The sequence below is a fragment of the Archocentrus centrarchus genome, chromosome 11 (assembly GCF_007364275.1).
Source record: "Archocentrus centrarchus isolate MPI-CPG fArcCen1 chromosome 11, fArcCen1, whole genome shotgun sequence".
Lineage (NCBI taxonomy): Eukaryota > Metazoa > Chordata > Actinopteri > Cichliformes > Cichlidae > Archocentrus > Archocentrus centrarchus.
Genome location: NC_044356.1, coordinates 17,020,290 through 17,043,595, shown reverse-complemented (window position 1 = coordinate 17,043,595; position 23,306 = coordinate 17,020,290).

The window sequence follows — 23,306 nt, the reverse complement described above, 5'->3', positions numbered from 1 at the left end:
AGAGAGAAACACACAAAGGCCTGGCTGTTGATCACACACTCAGCCACCTTCACCCCTGCAGTCTGCCATCCATCACTGTGCCACTAGGGAAAGAGAGGGAGAAAGCAGAGAGGAAAAGACTGGAAAGGAGAGAGAGAGAAAACGACCAAAAGACAGAGACAAAGGAAAGAGTGGCCACGTCTGTCTTTTTGCCTTGAGCTGGGCCTCTCTTAATCCCCGCCATGCACACACTTTCGCACACCCAGACGAAACAAGATATGTGAAACCAGAAAGCCTAAAAGGTAACCACTTCCTCAAGGGGCAGCTGAAACATATTCGTGTATAAATGTATATGCGGCGAGGTGCAACAGAAGCTACACAAAACTGTGTGAGGTCAGGTACATGTGTGAAGGTGCAGCAGACTTTCAGGCTAAAAGGCACAAAGACACACACAAGCATGCATTGAGCATAAATGAAAGAGTATAAATATAGTCTGCTGGCATATTGGATTTTTTTTTATTGTAATTATTATATATTTACATGGGGACATATAAAAATGTAGCATTTCCAAGAGTTTCCCTTTCAAATGATCTTAGAACTGACAGGAAGGCCCACATGGAAGTTTTGAAATGCTCATTAAGTAAAACACACTGACATTTCTTTATACTGAAATACAATACACTCCCATAAGTTATTTTCTATGTTGTTCATTTTTATGCGGGGCAAAAAAAACTTTCAATTTTATCAAAATGAAAACCTTTTTAACATCAACCAATATTATCACTTTAAATCTTCCGTAGCCACCTGACAAATTGACTATGGTCAGTGACTGCTTTGTGGGTGATGAGTGAAAGCTCAAACTCAACTGACGGTTAACTTGCTAGTAGACAGTTGCTTATCAATACACCCAGCAGTTAAACAGAGACTTTATTTTTTTATTTGGAGTCGTGTTTCCGGCCACATGTTGGATCAAAGTCTTATATCTGCTCCCTTTTAGCCAGTTTTGGTTTCTATCCAGTCCTCGGGGAAATATCTGGGTTTGTAGCTGCTCCAGGAAGTCCATCAGCTATTTACTCACTTCGTCTGTCACGTGTTTAGTGAAAAACTGTGGGTTTCTACATATCTACTGAAAACAGAGACCCGCTGTGGTGGAAAACAGTGTTATGAGAGTGGAAATGGTGAAGTACAACTGTAAAGCTGCTGGTCAGGTACCTAAATTATGTGATTATCTCCAGAAGGTGTTTAATTTTCTGTAGGTTCATCACTACTAGTCTCTTAAATCACTTTTACAAAAAAAAAAAAAGTAAATAATAAAAATCAATTTTACACATCACATTAGGCTTTGGTGCATTAGCACTTCCAAAGCTTACAGTATGTGTATGCAAACCGCTACACAAACATGACACAATGCCTCCATCTGCTCTGAACTTCAGTAACTGCCTCCAGTAAACACCTTACAAAACAAACAAGTCGTCAAAGACTTGAGAGCTGTTTGTCTTCATGGTCGTGAGCATGTACACATTCTGTATATATGTATGCATCTGCAAAAGCATCAGACTGTCTTTGTACATATTTCCTTTCTTACATCTCGCGCATGTGGTGTGTGTCACAAGTCAAGCCAAAACACCTAGTTAGCTTTTTTTTTTGTTTTTTTTTTATAGCTGTTCCCACATCTGTATTTCGATGGCACCTTGTCCGGCCTGCTCTGAATGATCCAGCCAGGCAGACCGTACACTGAGCCGAGCCCTCCCCTCATGCCAACAGACCGCCGAAATAATAATCCCACCCCAGGTCAGAGTACATTAACAGTCTCTTTTATGAGGTAGCGTACCCCCAGAGCCTTTCAGGGGGCACACCTTTAGAATAATGGAGGCTGTTTCCTGGAGGCTCTGAAGCAAATAAATTCAGCCTGTGGGGACCTTTGAAGGGCACATGGTAGAAGCTGTAACTTCTCAGCAGTAGATAAGTTTTAAATTCTAATGTTCTGAGTCCCCGCTGTGTGTCTGCAGCTACAAAAAAGTCTACACATGAAATAAAAATACGCTTTCAAAGGAAATGTAATAGCCAAATATTGAGAGGGCTACTGCACAAATCAGGGCAGGAACAGGTGGGGAAAAAAGATACTAAAGCAAAGAAAGCCAAGTCTAGACTGCAGGGACAGGGCTATAGGGTTGTAGTGAGGTAATCCTAACCAGCACTGCCTTGTCTGTCTTCAACCAACAACACCTCGTAACAGAGAAGTGTGTGTAGGAGGAGGTGGGGACTGGTCTGCATCATTTTTCAGCCTAAAAAAAAAAAAAAAGAGAGATTTTCTGCACAGTCTACAAACACATGAATTCACTGTGCATGTGGCATATGTTTGTGTGTGTAGGTGTACATGCATGTCGGTGGGGCATGGGGGGGGGGCTTTAAAAATCTCCCACCATATGGGCTGTTTTACCAGGTGACCCAGAGGACTGCATTACTGGGTGACAGAGATGCATGACGAAGGCTCATCCATCTCCACATCTGCAGTGAAGGCAGGGGGGGGGGGGGGTCATTGTAGATGGATTAGATGCAAATTGGTGTGAAGCTCGCTGAGTTTTTTTTTTTCTTTTTTTTCTTTTCTCACAGAAGTAGCAGAACACGTGACTACAGCAACTCCTTTTTCTCCGCATGTGGCACCTCGCAAAGCTACTGAAAATGTAAATGTGCTTCTGGATGCAAGTGTCACATTTATCTTAATCTCAGTTTTCTTACGCCTTTTTTTTTTTTTTTAGTTGTAGTACAACTCATTAAACAAGTTCTTTTATTATTTTTTTTTTATTTATTGGAACAAGCATTAATTTTACTGCAGGAATTTTTTTTTTTAAACTGCACACACTCTTTACACACAAACCCCAACAGCAGTTGTCCTTCCTCTTTGCTAGTCTCTCCCACGCTTATCTTTCACTCCTACACAGTCTCTACTCTTAGCACCCCGTGACCCTACAGTAAACCTGTACCATTTTTTTTTAATCGCTGACGTATTCTGACAACAGCAATGAGAAAAGTAAAAATGATCTAATGCCAGATATTGTTTCAAAAATTAGACTGGGGTGACTTTTTTTTAAAATCTGTTCTGGTATTAAATGTATAATTTTTTTCTGCCAGCTGGTATTTTGAGATAGTATTGTTTGTACACCTTTGTCTGTCTAGTTGCAAATACACAGAAAGCATGTGCAGATGTTCCCTATAGTCTCACAAATTGATCCGTATCATTGCCTCATTTTTTTTTTTTTTCCTGCAGCATCTTCAAAGTGTGCCCTGAGTTTAAGGCCTCCGTAACACCAAACAAAAAGTCCAGAGAGCAGCCCATCGGCAAACAAACTGAGAAAGGGGAGAGGAGGAGGAGCGGGGTGAGGAGAAAGGGGGCATGTTTACCTCTCTTCTCTTGGGGCGCTGCTTTAGGGTTGGGGGTGGGAGGTGGCTTCACCAGGGGAAAAGGGTGGTTCTTTCTAAAAGAGAATGGGGGAGCTGTGGGGAGTACTTTAGGAACAGGGGGAGGGGGGGTGTAAAGATTTATATTTGGGGGAAGCGAAGGTTGTGTAGTCCTCCTTTCCTTCTTTCAGCAAGACTTGTTTTCTTTTGTCAGAAGGTCCAATAAAATATGAGGAACAAATGCTCGGACACACAGACTATCACACGTTTGACTCCCTTTTTGTAAACTGTTAAACTCTTCACATGACATTCACACTTGCATGCAGTTTATATGGTGTTACTGCCACAAATGTAGACCCAATGGGCTCAAGAAACTAGAATTAAATCATGACTGGCTGGCAGAAATTAAGGTTTTTAAACCTCACCACTTTAAACACGGGTTGCCTCCTCTTCTCGCTGCTTTACATTCAGTCCAATGCTCACAAATTCAAAGATGGGAGAGGTAACTAAGTAGTTTTCATCGCATGACTTTTTATTGTTTTGTTAAATCGTGTTTTCAAATGGTGTGCATTTCAAACAACCTCACAGATAAAGGAATGATATGTGACTAAATAGTCCTAAATGAGCTGACTGTTATTTAGCTCCATGCAAACAAACGAGCCTATAAAAATACATATATCAGTTTAACTTTGGCACACACCTTCGACAAGCCACCTCATACTCCCTGCAACTCCTCACCCCCTAAACTCTCTCTCTCTCTCTCTCACACACACACACACATACACACATGCACGCACACTAAAGGCCTCTTCCCAACAAAGAGAGGGGGCAGCAGAGGAGCGCAGTAGGCAAAGAAATTGAGAAAAAGGAAAATGCACGCTTGACTAATCCTTGTATTCAGAGTCGGTAGTGCCTTCCCCTCCCTCTCCTCTGACCATGAGGGAGTGTGTGTGTGTGTGTGTGTGTGTGTGTGTGTGTGTGTGTGTGTGTGTGTGTGTGTGTGTGTGTGTGTGTGTGTGAGAGAGAGAGAGAGAGAGAAACTGGCACACTCTAACCTTGACATTTTAGCATCATGGGGGCGATGAATGAAAATGACCACAATAAACGCGGAAAGGGAGGAGGGGCGGGGAGTTGATGGAGGAAGGAGTGGAGGGAGGTGATCATAAGAGAAGAGAGAGGCTCAAATGGTGAAGGAGCAAAGATCTATCTATCTATAGACACAGATATAGAGGGCAAAAAGTGTGTGCGAGTGTTGCTTTGTGTGTGTGAGTGTCGCTGTGTGTGTCCTGAGTCACACCAGAAGCAGCAGCAGGGAAGGAATGGGATCTCTGCTCTAAACAGCCTGCTGGTTATTTAAAGGCCTTGGGGCCTGTGCTAGATTGATGTTGTTTTCTTTCAATCAAGGAGCCGTGTGGGACGCGCTCATGCTGCAGACTGCACACATAAACACTCTTTACTGCTCTTGTAGGGAGGAGGACAGGCCTAGACACTGTGTCTGCATCTGTCTGTCTCTGTCCTCACAACCGCCTGTCTCTGTCTTCGTGTATCTCTGTCTCTCTCAGAGATTGATGGGAACTTTTCATAAACTCACCACAGCTTCAGGACGACAGACATATTTCTCGGGGGGGGGGGGGGGGGGGGGGTTCACCTATTAACACAGATCCAGATTTCTCACTTATACCCCTGTTATTCTTGTACTTTCACAGGTTTAGCATGTAACAATATCTATCAATGTCTGATTACTTATGATCTGTACATGATAGATTTTAACATTGTGGCTTCTTATTAACCTTCTAGCCCTCTGGAAGTTCTTTTTTTTTCTGTGCTGTGTGAGGCAAGTAATGTTTGAAGGTTACAGTGCTACTCAATTAATATTTTTCACTCTAGTACTCCTCCATTACTCATCCTATAGTCATCTGTATCACAGCCTTATGCCTGATTAATATCCTCTTACAGTGAGTTCACCTATTAACACTGATCTCTGGTGACCTCTTGCAAAAGTCCACATTTGTTAGTAAGGTTTATCTTTTCATTTGTGACAGATAAGCACCTTTTTTGTTCCTGTAAATGCTGATTATTTTTTGATTAATATACTACGTGTGTGCACACACACACAAACTAACATTAATTTCCTGAAGGCTTACTCTAACTTTAATCAACTCTTAAGACTGCAAGGTTTATGTTTCCAGACAGGGAAGACGTCTTTATGTGATAAATAAATTTAGAGTAACACACACACTCAGCCACATATTCACCCGCATAACCGGAAACTAGAAGTTTTTCTAAAGGACAGCCTGTCTCCTTAAGGCTTATACAGAGTAAAAATAAAAAGTGAGGTTATAAAATGTTTACAGGTCTATCAGAAAAGTATGTTTTATTTACCTACCACAGACTTCTTCTGAATTACGTCTTCAATTTCCCCTGCTGTCCCAGGTATTCACAATCTAAGACAAACTATACCTATCCAGCCTCCAAGGCAAAGAAAACACTCAAAACTGTCCTCAGCTTTTCCCATGAGCAAAAATTCATGCTCACACTTTTAAAATATAAGTAATCAATACATCATACACCACACACAAACACTACTGCCTCAACCGAGCAACCCTCCTCTCAAATATTTTATTCCAGAAGATACCAAAGAGGGAAAAATATTAAACATTTGTGAGTCCAGCTCCCTCTGAATGGTGCGCTGACATGCTGTTATTCAGGAGACAAACTGTTTCAACACCTGTGGGCAAAGAGCTTTTCAAATCTATGACCTGAATTTCAACGGGTGCATTTGCAAAGAGAATCTTTATACAGAAAGACTAAAAAGACATTTTTCACACTATGTTACGTGCAGTGCATTTGACTGTGTAAATGACAAACCGGCCGTTATTTTCTATCAAGCAGCAATCACAGCTGAAAAAGCGGGGAAATCTGAATGTTCCTGTAGTGACAAATAGAATAATTTCTTGCTTCAAGAAAACCTTTCTGTGTAAATACAGTCTATGATTTTAATGTTGCTCTTCACTCCTACTTGTCACCATTTCAAGTCGGTTCAGTTCAGTTGTATTTTTATAGCATCAGATCACAATAGTCGCCTCAAGGTGATTTAGGTAAAGAACCTACAGTAGGGTCAACAGTGGGTCAACTAGGCAACGATGGGAAGGAAAAGCTACCTTTTAAGAGGAAGAAACCAGTGAGAACCAGGAGCAACAGTCTGCCATAACCTGTTGGTGGGGGTGCTGGGAAAGGGAAGAGAAAAGAGGAGAGAGCAATAGGGGGATGAAGACAAAGCAAAATATGGGAGAGTGGTATACAGTGGTATACAAACACCTGGGGAGTGAAAAGAAGTGAATGGAGAGGAAATCCACTCATAGGAAGTCCCACAGCAATCTGGCCCTGTTGCAGCATAGCTAAGTGATAATTCAGGATCACCTGATCCAACCTTAACTAAAGGTTTTATCAAAAAGCAATATTTTCAGTTTAATCTTAAAAGTAGAAAGGGTGCGTATCTCCCAAATCCAAACTACGAGCTGGTTCTATTTGGCAGTACATTACAGAAAGAATTTTGCAATTATTGACTAGCAGCTTACAAGCATCAGGTGTGATGTTAGTACTACTTCACTCCCACCGAGACTCCACTCCTTTTTCACAGATTTAATTTTATGTTCTGCAACTTCAGGAAACTGATTTAAAGCCCAGTTGGTGAGACAACCCAGACAAAATGCCTTTTTTTTTTTTTTTTAAGTGACCACAGAAAGGAAAACAATGTATCTACAAATCGAGGTTTTCAGACAGAAGTGCATTAATGATAAGTCCTTCACAGGATTAGAAGATTTTCTCATAAAACTTGAATAAATGGTGCAAAACCAAAGAAATGTGAGCATGCTCCTGGTCACACTGCCGTCTGGTCTATGGGGCAGCTGACCCCAGCTCTCATCGCTGTGATGATCCTCAACATGAAAACCAGTTTAAGACAGAAGCTGAGGTTTGCTTTCAGGGCCAGGTCCATAAGGAAATTGCAGATGGGCATGTACAAAGGTTTTCAGAGGAGCAGAAGGAGACAACCTTAGGCAAGTTTAAATCGGGTATGATTTTTACTTTTTTGAGCAGAGCTGCAGGATTATTTGATGACAGTTTGTATCTTAGATATGGATTTCACAGTACAGTCTAAATATATGTGTGATCATGGTTAGCACTGTTGCATCACGCCAAGAAAGTCCTAAGTTTGAATCCACTGGCCGGCTGAGGCCTTTATGTGTGGAATTTGCATGTTCTCCCCAGAATGAATGTGAGTATGAATGGTTGTCTGTCTCTCTGTGTTGGCCCTGCAATAGACTGGCAGTCTGTCCAAGGTGTTCACCCTATGACCGTTGGAATGGGCTCCAGGCTTCATACATGCACATGATGATTAAACTGCTCTGTGGTTGGGGACAGAGACTAAAATACCTCCAAAGGTTACTGGTTAGTGTAAGAGGTGGTGGTCTACTCCTGAAGACTCTGAGTATTCCATTATTACCACAATCTTTTGCATTTCCATGGCAACTAACACACACGCACGCACACACACACGCACGCACGCACACACACATGCACAGACACAAATAATAGTCTCTAAAGAGCATAAAAGGGGGTGAGTATAACTCAGTTTACTTGTGAGCTCTCTATACTTGACTGCACTGTTGAGTCTCACCATTGTTATTTCCAACCAATTAGGCAGCACCGCTGCAGAGGCCAAATGAGACCTGTTACTATTATCTAACAGCTTACCTTTTTATAGACCTGCATGTTATAGTTACTGCCAGCTGAAATGCAGGGGAAATTATTACAGTCATGGTGGAAAATAACTGGAACAAATTGTGGGATGTGTTGGATGAAATGGCTCAGGTGAAAGAAAAGGTTGGCGAACACACACACACACACACACAAACACACACGTCTTCGTCACAGCAGTATCCTCTGTGCCTTTTTCTTTCTCATCGACCACAGCTATTGATGTACTGAATGTTGGAAGGCTGAGTCAATAAACAAGAGGAAAAGCTTTTTGAGGCAAGAGTGACTGAAAGGAAGAGAGGATACACATGTGTGTGTGTGTGTGTGTGAGTGTGTGTACGCATTCATGTGTCACCTGCATGTTTCTTTCCTCTCTCTCCCTCTCTGAAGCAACTTTGTCCATGCTGTCTCTTTCTCTCTACTCGCGTCTCCTGTCCTCACTCTAGACTCACAGAGCTGACTCGTTAATGTTTAATGCTCACTCAGGAAGCAGACACACTCATGAGAAAGGCTCACTGGCACACACACACATGTACACACACACACGCACACACACACAGTCACACCCCTCCCACATCCCCCTAGCAACGCCATCCTCATTACCAGCCTGAGATTTGACCTTTCACCTCTAGACCAGATGGCTGATGTTTTCATTCTGGAGGGAGAAGAAATGAACCAGGAGTGGCTCCACATTGCCCAGCGTCACAAGAAGGGACGAAGGACAAGTGCAGTGGTGGATAATGGAGATGCAGGCCTGTCAAAGCGGGAATCAGAGAGCTACTCTAGTTATATATTGTTTGGGAAGATTTCGGGAGTTCTGTAAGGCCAAACTTTATAATATCAATTTATACTTGTGATGTAAAACTGTTCAAAAGATTTGCCACCTTAAACGGTTGATACGTTCAAAGTTTGGTATGAAACACTTCTGCATTTAGAGTAATGTGTCATTTTCTTCTGTTGCTCTGACTCCCAACACTGTGACAAAGTCCAGATCCAGCACCAGGTCTTTGCCACTTTACACATCAAAAGACTCCACAAATCACCCAGTTTGGACAAGAGGCAACATTTGCACAAGACTGAGAGTAAGCAGGCGGCAATGTGTGAGAGGTGGAATTGTTTGAAAGAAGAGAAAGTGTGTGTGACTGTGTGTGTATACATGTGTGCCTATGTGGTGTTAAGAAGCAACCAAGACAATGAGCGAAAGCAGGCCTGTGTACGTGCCTGAGCGCATGTTCATGCGGAGCGACTGGTAAGGCAATGGCACCCTCAGGTGGCGGCAGATCCACGATGGCGTTATCTCCAGGTTTGTGCGCTCACGACAGATATTTTTTTTGCAAATGTCAATATCTCATACAATGTTTCGATGAGCATCCTATGAATGATTAGGAAGGCCTCCTACTAAATGGAAACTCACAAAAAAAATCCTTCTCGTATAGAAGAACAGTGACAGAAACAAGGAGAAGAAAATATGCAGAAAAAAGATAATTGTGAATAAAAGTTAAAAGAAAAGTTTAAAGAAAAAGAGTTACCCACCATTGGTGTCCCGCTGCAAGTTGTTAGAAGTATAAAGATTGTGAACATTTTGCTGATGACAAACTTGACCCTTAAAGTTACAATGTATAAAATTTTCACCGCTAGATGTCAGCAGATTGCAGATTGCAGTCACTGAATTCTGTTTTCTTACTCCTTCCAGTTCAAGAGCATAATCCTAGCTACAGTGGCTGCTGTAGGACAAACATGATTTAGTCAGCCAAGACACTTCAAAACCATTAAATTTAGACTGTAATCCATAATGGCTGTGGTCTGCCAGCATGTTTCTACTGCTGTTTGTGTTAAAAAAAAAACTAAAAAAAAAAATTTTTGTTCACACTATATTTTAACATCAATACTTAGCAATAAGCCAGGAATAAAAACTGATTTGCGTCGATTAAATATTTTGCGGTATTTTAAGTTTTTACCCCCAAGTCACCTCAAAAACTGGCTGCTGTTCATCTGTAGTGAGTGTACTTAGATAACAACGTGACTCCAAACTGGATCCGCCTGCAGTCTTTCATTTTCTGGGTAGGCTGTCAGTCCACTGTTTACCTCAGCTGTCAATATGTCAGGTGAACTTGTATTTAGTTGTTCACTGGAACTCTCAATTTAAGGTCCAAAGGCATGTTGATGCAAGTGAAGGAGGTCCTCACTAGGCCAAAAAAACAAAGTAAAAGAGATAGCAAAATCAACAATCTAGTATTAAGAAGAATGAATGTACTGACCAGCTCAGCAACGCCAAAAGACCAGAAAGACCCCAGAAGAAAAAAATGCATGATGACAGAATTATTTCCATTATGTAAGAAAAGCAACATCACAACATGTAACCAAGTCAAGAATACATTCAAGGAGGTAGGCATATCATTGTCAAAGTCTATAATCAAGAGGTGCCTTCATAAATGTAAAAACAGAGGGTTTACAACAAGGTCAAACCACTGAAGATGAAACCAAGATTAACTTATACCAGAATGAATGGAAGAGAAGGAGTGCAAGAGCTCATCTCTGAAGCAAACTACATCATCTGTCAAACATCCTGGAAGCAGTGCCATTGGCAACTAGTGTGCATTGATGATGTGACTGCTGATTAAAGTAGCAGGATGGATTCTGAATTGCTCAAATTATCTTTGCTAAGATTCAGACAAATGCTGCAAAACTGATTGGACAGCATTTCACAGTGCAAATGGATAATGAACCAAAGCATACTGCAAAAGCAACCCAAGAGTTTCTCAAAGCAAAGAAATTGGATATTCTTCAATGGGGAGGTCAGTGACCTGATCTAAATCCAAAAAAGCATGATTTTCATTTACTGAAGACAAAACAGAAACCAGAGAGAGACCCACAAACAAGCAGCAACTGAAGGCAGCTTCAGTAAATCCCTAGCAGAGCATGGTGATGTCCATGGGTTCAAGACTTCAGGCACTGACTGACTGCAAAGGATTTTAATTTTAAAAAAATCCTCATGTTTAAAATTGTCTTACTTTGGCCAGTTACTTTTGAGACTGAAGATGAGGGAGTAGGTATAAAAATGGCCATAATTCCTTAACAGTTTATGCTATACTATATGTTTACGAGAAACCCATTTAACTAAAGCTGAAAGTCACATCAATCACATCTTCACTGTTTAATTGTGTGATTGTCCAAAAAAATGATGGACCTAACTATATGCCTAAACACAGAACAAGAGTTAAAAGAGACAAAAAGAAGTGACAGAGTTGGTGAGTAAGTGAGTGTGCAAACATGAGACTCACGTACTGTAGGTTATCTCTCAGTCTGAATGAGAGATCCATACCTCGTCACATGACTTATTGGGGATCTGATTCCAGATTTTTGGAGATTTAGACAGAGCAGATATTCCAATTGAGCACAAACAAGCTGCATCCCAAAAAAGAATCCTATCACCACTCACTGGAGACTATATTAAAAGACCTGCTTGAAGAAATATGTTTTTAAGAAGCATAAAGTTTACACAGAAGAATGAAGTTCCTTTGATTCCTTTGACAAGTGGTTTCTAAGCAGTGATGAACTGAGTGCAAAGGCGCCAGGATCTATAGAAGCACTCAGGGGAACGTTATTAGAGGGTCTTAGAACTGGTCAGAAGTTCACAAATGGAGTGATGCCTGCAAGCTACTTCAGGCAGTCAGAGTTCCATTGCGTGTTATAAACGTAACATGCCTCATTCCCCTCATGGCACATACCAAAACATACCCTCCTAATTTATTGCTCTATTTAAAATATCCAACTCTCTGTCAGATATAACACATTATTACTGCACAAATCTGAAACCACTGCAATTTGAACAGTAGAATTTTGAAAGGAGCTTTACACTGGAAATAAATAACAGGAGATTAAAAGTATATCTGATTTTAAATGTATTTTTTTATAAGCAGAAAGCGTCCTTCTTTTTTAAGCAATAAAAGTGAATTAGTGGAATAAGACTTCAAGGTTTAGATGACATCACAGTGACAAACAATCAAGGGTAACACAATTTAAATGCTCAGGCCATGGAGACCCAGATTCTTCTACTTTTAGCATATATGCTTATATTTAATCAAGAGAGGTTTATGTCACCTGCATGAAACAGGGGGGGAATCCAAGAGGATCCATAACAGGGCCTTGAGGGACATCAGAACTGCCACAAGGTTACAGGTGCAAAAAAGAAAAAGGACTTAGGATGGTGTACTGAAAATATTTGTAAAAATACAGAGAAATTCATGTTAGGTAATTAGGTAATCTCAGAACTGGTCGATCTTCTACAACTTTTGATGAAAATCTGTAATTCTATGGACCAAATCCTGAGACCAAGCCCTCAAAACAGGTCAACAAAATGGTGTCTTTGGTCCTCTCTGCCAGCAACAATAGTAAGACATGGTAGTACCTGACTGGAGTGGTCACCAGCCTGAAATATGCAGATTTGTGTTTTTAATCAAGTGGCAGTACTACTTACCAAGTCGCCTCCATGATAGAGGTGAAAGCCTTCCAAAGAGCTTCTGCCAGCAGCCCTGCATGTGTTAGCTCCACTTTCTCTCTTTCTACCTCCTCCACAAACTCTCACCATCGTTTTTATACTTTTTTCCTCCCCCTCCTTCTTCTCTGTCTCATGCACAGACATATACTCCAAGAGAAGCATGCTGCAAGGAAAAAACAAGAGAGAGACTGAGAGATTAATTTTCCATTTTTCAGCTTGCATTGTGCTGCATTTAATTTTGCCATTTAAGTCGAAGGACACGGCTGGAGAGTTTGATGGTGTGTCATGACGCTGTGTGATCCCAAAGACAGCGCTGCTTATGAGTAAGCTCAACCACAATGTCTGTTCAGTATGACCTGAATCTTTAGATTTGTGTGTGAGTGTGTGTGGGGGTCCTCTTTTCTCTTTAATCAGAGAGTGAGTGGAGCAGAACAGCATGGAGGGCTGAGTCGAGGGGCCTTTCTGCTGGTCTGGCTGGCATTCCTACCCTATTATAACCAGCTCCGGATGTTTTTCTGTCTCTAAACAAAGGATGGATTAATGCGAGTATCTCTTCATCTCACTGTAATCATCTCCTCTCACATTACCAACAAAGGACCACCTAAATTCAGACATAGTTAGCTGGATAAAACCACACACTGTTATGAGTTCAGAGTGTAAAATGACTGTCTCCTCGTTATGGGAAATGGAGCTGCCATCTTTCAGCAATGACGCACTCAGCCTTCCCTAACTTTACCTGCTTTTCCTCTTACTGCTTTCTTCTTGTACATCATTCCTTCCTCTTAGTACCTGTTTATATATGTTAAATTTGTTTATATATTACTTACACAGTTTCCCTTTTTTCTTTTTATATTATCTTTTGTTAATCTTTTCCTTTTATTTACTTCTTCATATTTATCCCATAAAACTTCAGAACAAATAAGCAGTGGGTGCATTAATACATACAGTATGAAAGGATTGAAACAGCAAGCCACAGTGTAGATTGTAATGTTTGGCTTTGCTTCACCACTCTACAGCAGGTAAAACTGTATTTTGTCTATATGAAATAAACACATAATCTGTGTTTTTCTTACCTTTGGTCTGTTTTATTAACAAATATTTGATTTTAAATTAGAAATCCTTTATTTTTCCATATAAAAAAAATGTTTGCATGTTGCCAAGTCAGTGTATATGCTTTATTTCAGTCATGCATGATTTGATGTATCTGAGAAAGAAAGAAAGATCTTGGTAATTGTTGTCAGCTCTCTTTCAATGACTCAGATTTCACCAAACATGGAGTACTTGAGTGTGTCTTATGTGGGTGTGTGCTGCTCTCTGGTGGTCATATAGGGAATTATCTCAGAGTCAAGAAAGTTAATATTCCAAGCATATTGCAAATCCACTTGCTGTCATATATTTGAAAAGTAATGTAATGTAATGTGAATATTATTGCAATGCAAATGCGAAATCTACATAGATGTTTTTAAAATTTGCCCTCCTTTGCTGCAGCTCATCTTGTCCATTCAGTTCTGTCCATTCTAACTTTTTTCTCTTCTGTTCACAAAAAAAGCAGAAATTACATTAATTCAACCATAAACACGAGAATACAGTCACAAATACATATACACTGTATATGTTGGCCGCAACGTGTTACACAGAATACAGAATCATGTGAAATCTTGTTATATGTGAACAAATCACGAATAAACTGAAATTATCAATGAAACCTGTATGAAATTCTACTCTGCGTTTTAACATGGAATATAATGCACAAATGAATTATTTTATACTTATAAATGAGATAAACATACCTGTGATAGACACACACACACACACAAAAACACCACTTTAGTGTCTTCACATACACCAGGCACTGGCTCCCTATAAAAATAAAATGACTGTTCTATTAGCAATACAGCGACAGCCACGTTATGCCATTTGCTCCAGTTAGCTTACTGAATTAAAATATAAGCTGAATAAAAAGGTACCTGAAACTCATACCACCAAAGTTATGAAAAACGGTACAAATGCATCTTAAAACATTTTCTTGACAACACACATTAATGTGAGAATGAAGTTAGACCAGTAAAAAAATATATATTGTCCCGACAAAACTTACCCTAAGCAGTTAATAAAGTATTGTGAGGGGGGGGGAGCGACCGAAAATAACATTCGCGGGAGCACATTGCACTTCCAGTTTTTCAAAATAAAATAAATCAAGACGATAAAATTCACATATATATTGAAAATTAAAATACAAACGTTGAAGAGGAAATAATATTATAGTGCATTCTTATCTCCGTTACACTCCCCACGCTCGCCTGACCTAAATCCAGTAGAGCACCTCCGGGACATTATGTTTCGGTCCAGCCGATGCCGCCAGGTTGCACCGCAGACTGTCCAGGAGTTCAGTGACGTCCTGATCCATATCCGGGAGGAGATCCCCCAGGACACCATCCATCGTCTCATTAGGAGCATGCAAGCACGTGGGGCCATACAAACTATTGAGTACCATTTTGAGTTGCTACAGTGAAATTTTGGCAAAATGGACTAACCTGTGGTATCTTTTTTTTTTTTTTTTACTTTGTTTTTCGGGGTGTTTTTGAATTCATTTTCTGTAGGCTGATAATTTGACATCTTTTCATTGTTAACACATTATCCAGCATCAGTTTAGATATCCAGCATGATTTCTTTCCCCATTGAGCACTGATGTGTTTTCAGAGTGTTCCTTTAATTTTTTTGTGTATATGGTACTTTGCCACAGGATGCGCTGAGTGCAGAGAATGTAAAATGAACAGATACCATACCATACCATACCATCTTTATTTATAAAGCACTTTAAAACAACCACAGCTGACACAAAGTGCTGTACATTAAAACACAAATAAATAACAATTTAATAACTCTTTCAGTTTAAAAAAAAAAAAAAAAAAAAAAAAAAAACAGTTTAAAACTAGATCCCGCTGGAGTTAAAAGCCAAGGAAAAAAGATGGGTTTTAAGACGAACTTTAAAAGTGGACAGTGAAGGGGCCGCTCTAACCTGCAAAGGCAAGTCATTCCATAACTTAGGACCAACAACAGAGAAAGCCCTGTCCCCTCTGAGCTTCCTTCTTGATCTTGGTACCTCCAAGAGCAGCTGGTCTGCTGACCTGAGAGACCGGCAAGGTATGTAGGGGTGAAGAAGCTCAGAGAGGTAAGGCGGGGCAAGATTGTGCAAAGATTTAAAAACAAACATAAGAATCTTAAAATGAATCCTAAAATGTACAGGCAACCAGTGAAGTGAGGCCAGGACAGAGGTCATGTGCTCTCTCTTTTGAGTTCCCATCAAAAGTCGTGCAGCAGCATTTTGAACCAGCTGCAGACGTGAGAGTAGCGACTGACTGACTCCAAAATAAAGTGAATTACAGTAATCCAGTCGAGATAAAATAAAAGCATGGATCACTGTTTCAAAATGCTGCCTAGATAGAAATGCTTTTACTGATACCAATTGCTTCAAATGATAAAAACTGGACTTAACCACAGCTCTGATTTGGCTGTCCAATTTAAAATCACTGTCCACCTTAAAACCAAGATCAGTAATAATGGGTTTAAAATATACCTCCAAGGGTCCCAGGTCAACAGAGGAGGACTCACAGGAGCCACTGGGTCCAAACACCATTACCTCTGTTTTCTTTTCATTAAAATTTAAAAAGTTCAAGGCCAACCAAGCTTTAATATCACCTAGACATGCCAGGAGATGTTTTATGGAATGGATATCCTTCTTCTTCAAGGGCAAATAAATTTGACAATCGTCAGCATAACAATGAAATGAGATTCCATGTTTTCTGAGGATAGAACCCAGAGGCAGTAAATACAGTGAGAAAAGCAGTGGGCCCAGAATTGAGCCCTGCGGTACACCACATGGCAGAGAAGCAGCAGATGATTCAGCATCAAGAATGCTCACAGAAAAAGTTCTCTCTGCCAGGTAAGAACTGAACCATTTAAGAACAGTGCCACCAATGCCTACTAAGTGGTGTAAACGAGATATTAAAATGCTGTGATCTACTGTATCAAAGGCAGCAGTTAGGTCAAGTAAAACCAGAACAACATGGTTCCCAGAATCACATGCAAGAAGGATGTCGTTAAAAACCCTTAATAAAGCAGATTCTGTGCTATGAAGGGTTTTAAAACCTGACTGAAAAACCTCCAGGGTGCTATTCTCATCTAAAAACTGTTTCAGCTGACAGTACACAATTTTTTCTAAAACCTTAGAAAGAAAAGGCAGCTTGGAAATAGGCCGATAATTAGCCAGCACAGCAGGATCAAGACCAGGTTTCTTAAGCAGTGGCTGGACTACTGCATGTTTAAAAATAGCAGGGACCACACCTGAGGACAGACTGCTATTTATAATGGTAAGAACAGGCTGCCCTATACTAGATAAAATTTCTTTAAAAAATCGTGGAGGGACAGGATCATGGGGGGAACCTGATGGCTTAATATGGCCGACCACATCCTCTAAAAGTGAGAGAGTCACAGACTCAAACTGAGTGAAAACAGCAGAGCAAGGGACTGAAACAGAGGGGTCAGAACCAGGAGCTGTGATAAGAGCCCTGGTACTAGCAACCTTAATAATAAAGACCATACCTGTCAAGTTTTGCATTTAAAAATACGGGAAATTTTCCGCTGCTGAAAATAGAGGTCACTATATGACGCCATCACCTAATTTGCATAATTGTTAATTTGGATGTACTGTAGTTGCAATCGAGGCTGCAGGAGCAGAAAAACATCTTTGGAGAGACAAGAAGTGAAGAAAAAAAAACACCATAAATATGTTTAGAACTACAAATAAACTTTATGAAATAACTTAATAACTTTAATGCTTTGCCTAGACCCACATTACATAGATCAATTTTGTCCCATATTGTTTAATGTTAGAATATCAAATTTAATGAAAACACTGTGGGGTGAGACTGCTAGCTACATTCAACCCTCCTCCTTTATCTGAGCCACTGTTGCCAACTTGTGTAAGAAAACTCGCTGTCGCCTGTCTCAAAGGTTGATAAAGGCCGAAGCGAGGACCGGGGATGGGAGTGGAGGGAGCGGGTGGGCAGGCTCGGTGTTTAAGTGAGGTTTGGGGGTTGGAGGGTGGAGGGTGGAGACAAAGTGAGGTCTGGGTGATGCCAAAGCGTACGAAGGGACGCAGTAAGAAGGCTTTATGTACACAAAACATGGTGACAGCGGAGGATTTCGCTGTCGCTATATCGCTTTATGGGCCAAAAAAAAAAAAAACGCCAAGTTGGCAACACTTAGCCCTAGCGCGGATCTTTTTATGCTGCTAAACTAAACCGGAAACACGTCACCGAACTCTGTGAAAAGGGCGCGCTGAGGTCCAGTTGTTTTTATGGGTTTGTTCCCGCTGTCTGCACTAACCTAGTGATAGTGACAATTCAGTTTTGTTTTTCAAAAAAAAAAAAAAGAAAACTGAAAATACGGGAAAATAAAATTACGGGATGACGCCGGGACAGAGGGGTAAAATACGGGAATTTCCCGGCCAAAACGGGACACTTGACAGGTATGATAAAGACAAGAACATTTCCCAAACCACGGTGTGTGTGTGTGTGTGTGTGTGTGTGTGTGTGTGTGTGTGTGTGATTTTTATAAATCTTTTCCTTTTTGTTTATTATCTGTGTTGTATTCAGAGGTGGGAAGTAACGAAGTACAAATACTTCGTTACTGTACTTAAGTAGATTTTTTAGGTATCTGTACTTTACTTGAGTATTTATTTTTCTGAGTACTTTTTACTTTTACTCCCTACATTTTTACACAAGTATCGGTACTTTCTACTTCTTACATTTTCAAAACAGACTCGTTACTTTTTAACACGTCAGGGAGAAGTTTGCGTTTCCGGTCAGTGCGCCGTCAGTCATCAAGCGATCTGAGCCTAAACGGAGGATTATTAACATATAAGAGACAATCGTACTGGCGTATCCTCCATCACCGGGGCTTATCGGGTACTAAGGGATTAAATACACAAACCCATGTAATTAATGTCTCATTTATAGCGCTATAATCAGGGGTCACAGCGGGCCGGACCGAATCCGTAAGTTATGCTCGCAGGACATAAACAGCTCTAGCGCTACTGAAGAGGAGCGAGCATGAAGGGAGTAACGTGTGGCAGGTAAATGCAACGTTTTTAAATGCTCAACAAATATGAGCAAACACACAAAGTGTGTGCAGTTTGTCACACAGTGTGTCTGCTAGCTAAAAGAAGAGCTGCTGCATGTCAGGGAGAGCAAAGAGAGAGAAGTTCACTCAGAGATGGAGAAAGGGGACAGGAGAGGAAGAAGAGAGGTTAGATTTAAAGGTAAGGACTGGAAAATAAACAGAAGTATGCTGACTTTGTGTTATTCAAAGATTGTATGAAAATACTGCAGTTTAGTACGTAATAAACAGGTTATCTTGTTGTACTGTATTTACAGTAAAGCTCTGTGTTGGTGCACTTTGTGTTCATGGTCAGAGTTACAGGTTACATCAGTGCAGCAGAGATGAGTTTGAATCAAAGCTGCTGATGCTGAGATCACTGAATCCAACATTTCTACAGCCTGTATGCTGTCAGTGTAGGGGATGGAGATCCGCTCAGATAGCTGTGAAATACTGGGTTACATCTTTGTGAGTTCAGTTCATCCACACAGAGCAGTAAACCTCAGAGCAGCAGCAGCAGGTCAGCTGATCACAGCCTGCACACCAACATCATTTACTGCAGCTCACAATAGAAAGTTGTGATTCTTCTCCCCATGCAGAGCCACTACAGCTGATCTTAGGGTTCCTCCAGCTTCTGAATCCCACTGTAACCCCTGAGTATCCTCATGTTTGTGTTTAGGTGGAGACACAGTCACCCTCTACCATGGAGGACACAGAGAACAGACCTGTGTTTAAATTCCCTTTCACAGTTTGTGATTCAAGCTGAGTACATTCATTAGAATTAAAATTTAGATTGGAATAACGTTTGTGTTCTCATGTATTATTTTATATTATTACAATAATATATAATAAGGTTCAGTTAGCTTTACACAAAAATAGCAGGTAGAAACGTCCTCCAAAGAGCTACTTTTACTTTCTTACTTTGAGTAAATTTCAGAGCCTGTACTTTTTTACTTTTACTTAAGTAAAGAACTTGAACCAGTACTTCGACTTTTACCAAAGTATTTTTTAACACAAGTACTTGTACTTCTACTTAAGTACAGGATGTCAGTACTTTTGCCACCTCTGGTTGTATTGTATTGATGTTTTTATCTGGAAAGCTCTTTGTTCAACTATGTTGTCTTCTTCAAAGTGCTCTATAAATGAAGTTGGATTCGATTGGATTGTGTGTGTGTGTGTGTGTGTGTGTGTGTGTGTGTGTGTGTGTGTGTGTGTGTTGTCTAAAACAATAAGAATCAAGGAATGTGTTTAATTTCATTTACAGATGAAGCATTCAGTGTTTACTTCCTGGTTTGCGCAAAACAGCTCCTGAAAACAGCTCCTATTATGGCACACCTGTTTCACTGTCACCAATCAAACACCAGTTAATCTGAAACACCTGTGGGACTATACCCCTGCACCTTAATTTTGAAGTGGAGGAGGAGCAGCTCTACTCTGAGCCCCTCCTGAATGAGCGGTTCATCCTAGAGAGAGCACAGACATACTTTGGAGGAAGCTCATTTCCACCACTTGTATCCATAATCTTATTCTTTCACTACCTACAGCTCATGGCTGTGGGTGACGGTAGCTATGACCAGTAAACTAACAGCTTCACTATCATGCTCAGCTCTCTCTTCAACACAGCAGACCATGCACCATGTCCTCAGACTTAATGGTGCTAATCCTCATCTCAGCTGCTTCACACTCGGCTGGTAACTGGCCCAGTGCAAGCTGGAGGTTGTTCTTCAGTGAAGCCAGCAGAACCCTATCACCTACAAAAAGCACAGATCAGATGCAGAGACCACAGAATCTGACAGCCTCCACCCTTCAGCTGCACCTGCAGTTTGTGACAAAGGGCAGCTCTTTTGAAATTGCTTTAACATAGTAATTAAAATGCTCCAACAGTCTTCAACAGCACAAACAGTTCAGGAACTCACATTAGTAGAGGTGAGGCCTGACAGTCATTAGCTACAGACACCTGTTTCAGAGCACAGAGCACTCAAGATTCACAAGGGAAATTCCTGCACTTTTACAAGGAACTACCGCCTTCTTTAATTTAGACTGTGGTCCCTGCAATGGAAATGCAGTGAGTTTTTCCAAAGTTCCTAGTCTGTGGAAAAAGTTTGGAAAAGCAGTTTTTATGAGTTAAATCAAGATAAAAGTATTAAATAAAGATGATGGTATCTTCTCTAAGCTCGCTCTTTGTGTGGAAATTATTTCATCTCTATCCATGGTGTTTGCTTCATATTTGTCTGTCGGCAGGATACGTCTAATGTGACACATCAGCGTTACTTAATTCCTGAAGTCATTTACCTTAAAAATAAAGCAGCAAAAAATATTCCTGACAGCTCCCTGTGGGTCTGCTCTTCTGTGTCTGAATAAGACCAAAGCAAACACACTTCAAGCCTGACACACACTGACTAAAGTGCTCCTCTGTGACCTTCACGTTTTACATGCACATTTGTGTGGCAAACTGCACCACCGTGTGGACGCATCCCAAAGAAACAGCTGCTGCAAATTATGAACCTTTTACACCCAGACATTACAGTTTTGTCATTTCAAGAATAAAGATCAAGTTGAAAGTACGTTATTAACAAATATAACATTATCTATGTTATTGTTCACTTTAACAATAATGCCTTCCTATCTTACTCCATTTTACTATTATAGCTTCCCAATTTGACTGTTTCAGCCATGTCGGTGTACGGGTGGGTGACAAGTTGGTAGACATTGGTTGACAAAGTTTCTGGAACTTTACTGGAGGGACGAAACTGCATTCATCTCTCACCTGGACTTTTGATGGTGGTGGTGAAGAGCACTGTAATACATCTGTCCAAAATCTCCTACACATGTCCAACTGGATGGAGATCTGGTGACTGTGAAGGCCGTAACATATGATTCACACCATTTTCATACTCTATCAGGCTTGGAATGTTTTCTTGGTGTCATCCAGGAGCTCAGTGGTGCCCTGATCCAGATCTGTTAGGGGATCCCCCAGGACACCACCCGTCATCTCACTAGGAGCGTGCCCCGACATTTATTTTACCCACTCCATATCAGTATAGCTATCCAGTGATTTTTTTTCCCCCCATTCAGATCTGATGTGTTTTTAAACTGTTCCGTTAATCTTTTTTTTTTTGTTTTTGTTTTTTTTGGTGTGTTTTGTTTCCAAAGAGCCAGACTTTCTTGTCATTTTTAAAGTGGTCTTGAGCAACAGTTCTCCAGGCTTTCTGAGGCTTTTCTTTGCAGATTGGCTGCTTTTTCACTTATTTTCAGTCCTTTTACCAGACCATTTTCAGAGGCATGTTTCTTTAGGCTCTTTATTACTAGCAGTCTGTTGCAAAAAGACACAATTTACTGTCACTTGATTAGTTTAATCTACAAAAATGCCAAAGATAAACAGTAGGACAAGCATAAAATAGTATTTTTGCACTCACAAGATGATTCTCAACGTGCTATAGGCTAAAAAAAACAGGTATATCTTGGCATAGTGTGCAGTGTATCCTTTAAAGATTTGAGGAAACTGGACAAGGGGAGGACAAAAGAATAGGACGGAAATCAAGCAAAGACCTTACACACCACCTGAGATATGCAACTTGTCCTTTAGTTGATCCTGATCATGATCTCAGTGGAAGGGTGGCTGTCAAGAAGCTGTTCTTAAGGAAGGGAAACAGGGAGAATAACACACACTGGCCATTAGCAGGAGGCTCTGTCATGGTTTGGGGCTGTATTTCAGCCAGCAGTCAAAATTGTCAAAATTTTGACTGCTGGATCTTGTCAAAATTGATGGAATTATGAAAGCAGAAAAGTACCATCATATTTTGATCTACTGTCCAATATCATCTGGAAAGAATCTGATTGGCAATGGCTTCATTTTTCAGCATGGCAATGACGCCAAACACACTGCCAATGCAGTAAAAGCATACCTGGAAAGAAAAGCACAGAGTGGAAAACTATCCATCAATGATCGACCTCCGCAGAGCCCCGGACTTCAAGATTTTTATTGAAGCAGCGTGGGATCATCTCGACAGAGAACAGAACAAAAGGCAGCCGACATTCAAAGCAGAGTTTTGAATGTCCTTCAAGAACCCTGGAGAACTGTTCCTGAACACTGCTTAAAGAAGTTACAAGAAAGCTGCCTAAGAGAGTTCAGGCTGTGGTCACACCAAATATTGACTTTCAAGCTTGTTAGAATTGTTCAAACTCTTTTTGCCTCATATACAGTATTTTTATGTATGTTTGCACATGTTTCAATAAATCGCCGCACCTATTTCCCATTTTCCCAGCAAAATATAAAGAAATTATGGATGGCTCGAGACTTCTGCACACTGCTGTTTGTTGGTAAGTGTATGCATGCTGGTATGTACTCAGCTCAGTGATGTTCAACCACGAAACAGTGGCAGAGTCTTCTGTCATGTTTTAAGAAAACTATAATAGATTTAGACTCATTGAGGTTTTGTTCAACCAAGATCCTAGTAGGTTTGATTGTGTGCTTCTGGCTCTTTGATGTGGTTTCATTGATAAATGTTTTATT